Source organism: Adiantum capillus-veneris, chromosome 12, assembly GCF_014529385.1.
Source record: "Adiantum capillus-veneris isolate H3 chromosome 12, ASM1452938v2, whole genome shotgun sequence".
NCBI lineage: Eukaryota > Viridiplantae > Streptophyta > Polypodiopsida > Polypodiales > Pteridaceae > Adiantum > Adiantum capillus-veneris.
This window is the reverse complement of record NC_140942.1, coordinates 143,726,899-143,736,328: the sequence shown is the minus strand read 5'-3', so window position 1 is coordinate 143,736,328 and position 9,430 is coordinate 143,726,899.

The window sequence follows — 9,430 nt, the reverse complement described above, 5'->3', positions numbered from 1 at the left end:
ATTATATGTACCCCTTCTGTATGCATTTTTGTTTAAAAAAACTAGCCCTTATGTATAAAAGTATTCACTTTCGAAATTAAAAAACCCTTTATGTAAGTACATTTTTTTGTAAATGTACCTAATTATAAATCCCTTATTTTCTTTGCACGTGCTATCTTACATATTTCCTAGTGGATGCCTCAGGACTAGAAGCTGCAAAGTTTGCAAGGAATAAGATAAAAGAAGTAGCGAAATCCATGGCACTAGACTTATCACACATAAGAGATGATGAGGTTCTTGTTATTCAAGTGGATTACAAGATCAAATAGCAATGAGAAACATTGTCAGGAGTTATAATGGATGGTTGGTAGGAGTGAACATCCTGGGAGAATATCTGAGACAAAAATCTGGGATCTAGGATCTTAAGCTAGCACATTTCAGAATCAGAATGAATGACCAAAGAGTGGTTCACCTTTAAATATATTTAAATTAGACCAGTTGTGGAGAAAGTGGCAAAAAATCAAAGGCCAATAGATCTATCGGGAATGGTCCAAGAGTAAAATCAGATTAGAGGAACATGAAAGGAATTTCAACTATGTAACAAGCCACTCAGAGAATCATGTTCATCAGAGTAAGTGCTCATTGTTTAAGCTATAACCAAAACTGGAGGATGTGTTGAGTCTAATTGAGCAAGAATGCTCAATACCATATCATAAACTTTCAAAATACATTTTTCATCAGAGTAAGTGCTCATTGTTTAAGCTATGGTGAATGGAAGTGGTACCGGAGGCCTCCAAGATCACTTTGATGCAGAGATTATTCAATTTGTGGATACGTTCAATCAAGACATAGGTACTACTGAGATTAATGGTAGACCAGTGCAAGCCATAGAAGTAGAACTTTCTCATGTTCTACAATTTCCATTTTCCATAAAGTCTTTAACACTATTCAGTTGAAGAAGTCAGTCATTATTTGAAAGAAGACACCTAGTCTTAGAAGAAGAGAGAGATTGGATGCCAAGGGACTCTAGTTTTAGCTCTAGAATTCAAACCAGTATATAAGTTTGTACCAGAGGCTATCAGGTTGAAGAATAATCCAATTTTTGTGTCTGAGATGCTCTTTAGTATGTTATTGGCCAAATTCAAAACCCCAAGGATGATATCAATTTGAATACATGTAAGGTCCCCAACCAAGTGATTGAGGTGACTTGATAATTTGCCTTCCTTTATTCTCAAGTTCTATTGATGACACCCTACTCCAATTCAACAAATCATGGATACAAGCAATAGAAGAGAGGAAGTCCTCTATCCACTGGGATTGTGGGTGTAAGGGTCATACACCACAAGGTAGGTCGAAAAATTCAAGGTTCTAATGGAAACTAGGTCCTACACCACCAAAAAATTAAAATCTATGAACATACCTAGGATCTATAAACAACGCCTTTTTCCCCATGTTTAAGACGCACGGTTGCCATTCATAAAGTCCTAAATGTGACATGAGACTTATTCTTATCTAACATGTAGAGTTGTGAAAAGTACCCACTAGTCGGATCCACCCATCCATAGACATAATTATGTTTGGATACTAGTCTCCCACTTACCACACTTCACTAGAGAACATTGTCTCCTCAAGTCATAAAAAGGATGACTCTTTGGGAACACAAAATTGCAATGATGAATGTGGTGATGTATTGATCCAATTTTTTGTCACGGAAAGTATTTTTGTCCAAAAACCTTGTGCTAAGCTTGCTTGTGATAGCATACAGATGATTCTTTCTTGAATCATCCTATTCATTCTCTCAGAAAAATTGTTTTGAGCTGGAGTATAAGGAGCAATGAACTCATGCTTAATTCCCCTTTTTATAGAGATGTGAGCATAGACATGATTCTCATTTGAATCGTCCTATTCATTCTCTCAACAATTTTGTTTTGAGTTGGGGTATAAGGATCAATGAACTCATGCCTAATTCCCCTTTTTACGGAGATGTGAGAAAAATCTTTGGAGGTGTATTCTCCACCATTGTTTGAATGTAAAGCCTTTACATTCTTTCGAGACTTAGTTTCAACACTTGACAAGAATCTCTTAAAGCAAGAGAAAGTCTTATCCTTTGACTTTGCATGTTGCATCATCTATGTATCAAAGTTATAGTATCTCAAGTGAATAACCCAATATGATCCCAATAGTTATTTTGGCTTTAGGTATTTATTTTCGTTGTTTGTCAAATTCTTGGGTAGGGAAATTTTCTTAGGGGGTTACTTCAGGCCCCCAAGGCTAGTATATGAGCACATCCCATGCCCCCATTGTGAATCATTAACTTAGGGAGGTCACTATATGTAAAACCTATATATCACATGCCTTCAAGGACTATTTATAAAACCTCTCTGTGAAATTTTCACCCAAATAAAAGGGACCCTTTTCCTATTCAATATGTATTTTTTTTCTCAAAATCATTTTTTCAACACCCTTTTGTGCGTGAAAATATGAGAAAATACAATACACTAATTCATACTATTGAACCCACGTGATAGAAACATTTTTTATTGTAGTTACACCTTGAGATCATCAATTCATTGTGAAGTGTGCAAGTGAGAGCGCGCACGCGCGCGCATGTGTGTGTGTGTGTGTGTGTGTGTGCATGCACGCAACAATGGATAAGAGAGAAGAGGAGAAGACCTGTATTTTGGAAGGGCAACAACTCACCTTGAATTTGTGAGTCCCTTACATTAGGGAAAATTTGGACTCACAAAGGGGCCTTATAAGGAGTTTGACTTCCTCTCTCATGCCCAAAATGGGCGTGCAGTAATTTGTTTGCAAATCAACTCTAAACTTCGCGGAGATTCGGTAATTAGAATCTACTCTTCAAGCTCTTTCTATTGATATTAGCACGCCACGAGATTCCTCATATTCTGAAAGATTCTATTTTTGATTCTCTTGTGATGTGACACCTCCGTCTAGAATCTAGAGAGAATTAAAAATAGAGTCTTTCAAAATATGATGAATTTCGTGGCGTGCTATATATCAATAGAAATATCTTGAAGAGTAGATTCTAACTGCCAAATCTCCGCCAAGTTTATAGTTGATTTGCAAAAATTTTACCGCACGCCCATTTTGGACATGAGAGAGGAAGTCAAACTCCTTATAAGGCCCCTTTGTGAGTCCAAATTTTCCCTAATGCTCTATTATGGATGTAAATATAAATGAAGTGGGTGGGCTAATTGGTAACATGGGGCTTTAACCCAACAACCTCCCACGTAAATGCCAATATGGTCGTGAGAGAGAAAACAAAAAAATTGTACAAATTTACAAGTTCATCATCAAGTATGATCTTAGTCAACACCCACTGGCTCACTGAATCTGTGTGCAACCAGCTTGACCTCTAGAGGGAGTATAGAGTAGTCAAACACATACTCCTCACCAAACTTGCACACATCCCACAGGTATCCGATAATATATTGCAAAGTGTCCCTATGTTCAAAGCGAGTATTAGCCACCACTGCACGACTAACTAGTCCCCACTACAAATGTCATTTTTTCCATTAAGAATAATTTATTTTAAAGTACTTTGAAGTAGTTTAGATTAAGCATGTCAAGAGAGAGCAAAACTAAAAGGTGGACGAGCTAGCTAGTAGAAAAGCATAGGTGCATGTTGTAGGCCTATATGTGGTCCCAACCCCTATTCGAGAACTAAGACTCTAAAGGACATAGACGACTTTTGGAGCAGGGGCTAGTGTCTAGAATGTCTAGGTTGTAGAGGAGGAGAATCATGCAAAAGTCTGGCAAGTTCATATTGGTAGGTGAAGACCTGATGACCTATGGTTGAGACGGAGTGCTAAGGAGAGTGCTTTACAAGGAAGAGGTTAGCATGGTGCTGGAGAAATTTCGTGAAGAGAGAAAACGTCAAGGAAAAGACCAGGTGTTGTTTTGATTTTTAAGACTAGGTTTTTGGTGGCCTTCCATAGCGAGAGATGTACATCACTAGTGTCAGACTTGCCACGAGTACCAGACCATGGGTGAAAGATGATTGATAGTCGATTTGTAGGGAGCTATCATCAATCAGAGTGATTTTGAAAAGTGGGATTTTGATGCCATCGGTCCACTCCCCAAGTTAGCAAGTGGTAAAAAGTATGTTGTGGTAGCTATTGACTACCTCACCAGGTACATTGAGGCCAAGGTAGTTAAGGAGGTAGATTTTGATGCCATTGGTCCACTCCCTAAGTTGGCAAGTGGTAAGAATTACGTTGTGGTATTGATTGACTACCTCACAAAGCTTGTTCAATCCAAGGTAGTTAAGGAGGTAAATGCACATGTTGTGGCCCAATTTGTCTTTGATTGCATCTGTTGTCATTTTTTAGTACCATGGCTTGTTGTTTTCAATAGAGGTCAAAAATTTAGAAGAGATCTAATGTGAGCATTGGCTGAGAAGTTGGGCATTCAACATTTGTTTTCTTAGCCCCATCATCATCAATACAATGGTGTAGTGGAGAGTTCCAATGGGCAGATTATTAAGATGCTAACAAAGTATGTGTAAACAAGAGGTGGAGTGGGAAGCAAATCTAGAGAAGTGTTTGTGGGCATAAAGAACATCCTACAAGGTGGATACAAACTTCACTCCATTTGAGCTAGTTTATGGTAAGGAGGTACTGCTGCTAATGCATGCACAATTTAGAGCTTTGAAGGGTATGTGGAGATTCAATGCCACTCAGTAGGAGGTTTTTCAAGATCGGATTGCTGGTCTTGAAGCCTTTCACATGGATAGAGAGGTAGCATCGGATTATCATGTGAAGGAGTCGGAGAAGCGGGTTGCCAAGATCAATTAGAGCCTGTTAGGGAAGAAGATAGAGAAAGGATACCTAGTGATGAAGTATGAAAGCTAGTTAGATTTCACTTTCCAGAAGAAGTTCAAGAAGAGGTGGATGGGTCCATACAAAGTGCAGAAGGACTTTCCGAATGGTACTTACCATTTGGTGAGAGAGAATGGTAAGCTTCTAGGCATAGGGTGAACGGTGTGCGGCTTAAGCTATACTTTGAGAGAAGTCTAGTGCCTCAGATTGTAGCCAAGGGGTGTGGGCAAACCACTTGAGAAACAGGTGAAGTGTAGAGGAAATGAAGCTTGTACCTATCTTGTATATATAATTGTCATTTATGAGTGCTTTTGGTTCTCATTTTGTTGAGAAAGGAGTAATAGACACTAAATCTTTTGTAGAACAGCTAATTAGTACATAAGTGGTACACATGATGGCCTCAAGACAAAAAGAATGCGGAAAAGCTTGACTTTTGACCATACATCGTTCCATTTTCGTAAGTGACCTGTTTTTCCTCTCAACAACACCATTTTGTTGAGGCGTATAAGGCACTGTACATTGGTGTTTTATCACATGACTAGCTAGAAATGCATTAAACTCATGAGACATATACTCCCCCCCTCAATAGGAATGCAGGGTGTCCATAGTACATTTTGAGACATTTTCATCCATAGATAGAAATTGTTTGAAGCACATAAAAACTTCGGACTTCTCTTTAAGAGGAAATACCCATGCATGCCTAGAGTAATCATCAATGAAAGTCATGAAGTAAAGGTAATTTCACAGGATGGAATTTTCATGGGCCCACAAACATCACTATGCACAAGCTGCAACATGCATGTGGCCCTAATTCAACTATCCTTTGGAAACTTAGAACGGTGCATCTTACCCAAAATACAGCCTTCACAAACATGTTTGACAGGTGCTGCAAGAGGCGGCAAAGAAGCAACCATGTCAGATTTCTACAAACGCAGCAAACTGGCAAAATTTAGATGCCCAATATGTGCATGCCAAAGTTTCGCATTTGAAATAGACTTAAAATCCACAACTACATTTGCAAAATTCTACCCACACTTGTCATACAAAGTGAGCTTATACATCCCACATCATAATATGCTAGATGCAACAATTTCATCACCAAAACGGAGATCATGTATTGTACATCTATCATCCACAAACTTGACTACAAGTCCAAGTCTAGCAAGTGCAGAAATAAACAAAAGATTCTTCTTGATCCTAGGTACATAAAGTGCATCAACAAGTGTGAAAGAAATTCCATTTGCAACAATAAGCACAATCTTTCCAACTCCCTGAACCGGATAAGAGGCATTGTTGGACAAGTGACTAAATTCCCATAAGGAACAGGCTTGAGAGAGGTGACGATGTGCGGTAATGTGCTTTGTAGCACCACTGTCAAATAACCACACATGTGAATCTGTAGCAATTGACATGCATGCATCATGGAAAGCATGATTATAGATACACTTTGCACTAAAAGCCCATTCTGCATCAACATCAACATCATAATCTCCTTTCACAGAAGTCTCAACAATAGCTACATTTGTAGTGGAACCAGTATTTGTAGTGGAGCCACCCTCTTTCTTCTTTGCCTCTTTGGCCTTCAACTTAAGACACTGCTTGATCAAGTGATCATTAGCTTTACAATAATGGCAACACATCTTATTTTTTCCCTTATCATCAGAATTTCCAGGCGAATTGCTGTCAACAGAAGCATTAGTAATAGATCATTTTCCACTCGCAGAGAAGAACCTTAAGAAGTGGCTTCATTGTTGTTACCACCCTTTCTTTGAGCAGCAATAAAAGCATGTTTAATTGCACGATGTCTAGTCTTGTTTCTTTTGGAAAGAGACTCTTGCAACAGCAATGTGCACAATGCATCAAACTTGACAACTTTAGGATTTCCTTGGGTCATGAGTCTCCAAGTACTAGCAAAAGTTTGGTAAGAGTCTGGCAAGGTATCAAGAACAGTCTGCACAAGGGAATTGTCTGAAATGACTTCACCTGCAGAATTAATAAGTTGCTCCGTGATATCCTTGACACCAAAAAGTAAAGTTTCCATATGATTTCCTCATACATAATCTTTGATTCCAACTCTTTACGCGTCAATGCAATTTTAGCCTCATTTCGACTTGCATAGAGACCAACCACAATATCCCAAGCCTGTTTGGTAGATTTCACTGAATGAATGTGAGGAGTAATGGTGTGTTTCATAGATAATGCAAGGTGCACTTCACAGACAATGCAATCAATGCATGAGCCTGCGCATCCTTTATATCCCAAAGATCTTGTTCTATTGTAGGCAAAAAAATTCTAACAACAGCAAGACCTACAACATCCTCAACATCGCCTACATCCTCAGAACCAGGGCGTACGTCAATACCTTGCACAATATTCCAAACACCCTTGACACAAGAACATGTTGCATCATGTAAGCCCACATAGGGTAATTGTCCCCATCCAATCTGTCCTTAGTAGCAAACATCTTGAACACATATGTGTTATTGTCAGCCATGGTAAATGTTTCACCTGATGTGAAAACTACCCAAAAAGAGGAAAACAAAGCAGAAACAGCACATGCTATATAGCACAAACCGTAGAAGACTCTAAGAGGACTATTATACAGAAAACGACATTCATAGAAATTCTACACAAAATGACAAAATAGCTTGTGCAGTACTGATTGTAGTGGAAACAAAGGCTAAAATGAGCCTGAATAAAAAATCTGAGCAGAGTAAGCTCTTTGAGTCTTCCCAAAATTTTTATCGACTTGCGAACGCTCGTTAAAGCTCACAAGAATCGAAGAAAGTGAGCAGGCATGTGGTGCTGGAGCTGCTGGCAACTAAGCACGGGAGGATGCAACTTGCTTTGATACCAATTGTTGTTGGAATTATGGTTGCAGGAAAACACACACATCTTGGAGAAGATGAAGGAAGCTCAAGGCACACGACAAAGAGTGTTTTACTTAGTGTTCAATGGAAAGATAGATAGCCCTAGAATGATGGGCGTGTATACAATGCACGGGGGGAAAAACCTCCTAAAGAGGGAAAAAATTCCCCAACAGTCATAAGTGTGTTCACACACATCACTACCACACGTATATGGTAACATCGTAACACCCTTCTCTTTCTCCTGCTCTTATGGTTGTCTTGCATTGCCAACAGTGCGGATGTGTATGCCCCTTGGATGGTGTTTAGTGTAAGAGAGTGAGGTTGAGCATCTATGTCCATGTGTAAGGGTTGAGATGGACTGTTGCAGTGGGTGACATTTGTGTTGTTGTCTTTTCAAGTGTTTGATCGATGGGAAGTGTGTAGGCAGGGGTTTGCTAGTGCTAATTGTTTCTTTTGAAGGTGTTTTTGAGAGAACAAGGGTGTTGTGAATGCCTTGAGCTATAGAGAGTCGTTGTGTTGTGTGCTAGGTATGAGGTCCCCTATTCCTCCTCTCCAATGCATGCACTAATTGGCGATGCCAAAATGTCTCAAATGTGGCATTTTCTTATCTTCTAAATTTGTGCATTGCATGCAAAATCCATTTAGATTGATCGCCTCCTTGCAGCCCTATGGAATGTCTCTATGAGAAATGTAGAAATAGTCCTAGGAATATTCCCCATGCTCTTAGATAGAAAAGAGTAGCGGTCCCTTGGGCCTTTCTTTAAAAATAATTGTTGTGTGCAACTTCTTGCCAAGAAATAGGTGTCATGGGAATGGGTTTCCCTTGTAGGTGAGCCATTGTATTTCCCCATAGCCTTAGAAATGTTATGGAATTGATATTTTATTATTTATTGCAGCTGACAGGTGGAAAATATTGGGACCGAGCTAGGCCTATGCGAATGAAAGTATATACATGGTACATTTGATTATTCAAGTGCTCTTTTATGAGCTTTGGCCATTTATAACCGGCCGGCCAGTTTGTACTCAATTTGACCATTCAAGAAATCTATTAATGAAATACCTGCAAGAGGGAAATGGTCACTCTTGCACGGGGGGAGATTGCACCCAGTGTTTGTGTTGCTCTTCTCATCTCTCCTCTCTTCTCTCTCGCCGCGACGTGCTCTCTCAATCTCCCTCGCTCTCTATCTCTCTCTGTTCGTATTGTGCTCGATTATGGATTTGTGCAAGTCGACAGGTACGTAGATTTATTCGTTTATGTCTTGCTATGCGCTATTTTGAGTACTTTGCAGGGCAGTCACGCTCCCGTTTGTAGCAGTGGTATCAGAGCTTTGGCTACATTCTTGGGGTTGCAACAATCATAACTATCAAGATTATCATGATCAAAGATAAGCCTTGTCTCTGTTAACCTTTATTCTTTTTTTTAAACATATTTTAAGATTTTTCATAAATTATTATCAATCCCATAAGATTTCCGTCGTGTTTGAATTGTGTAGAACTTGTAAATTCTACAGCCAAACATATAACAGATTATATAGAGCTTACTTTGTGTACAAGGATAACAGAGAAGAGAGAAACTTATGTAATCTACGCGACTTAGAATAATCTCAAATATGGGCTTGACTAAAATCTTAGGAATAACAAGGGCAGTTTTATGAAAGAGATGAAGATCGAGTTTCAGAAGAAGAAGAAGAGTGTGCTCCTCATAGGAAGCACCCCTCTGGAGATAAGGAAAGGGGTAAG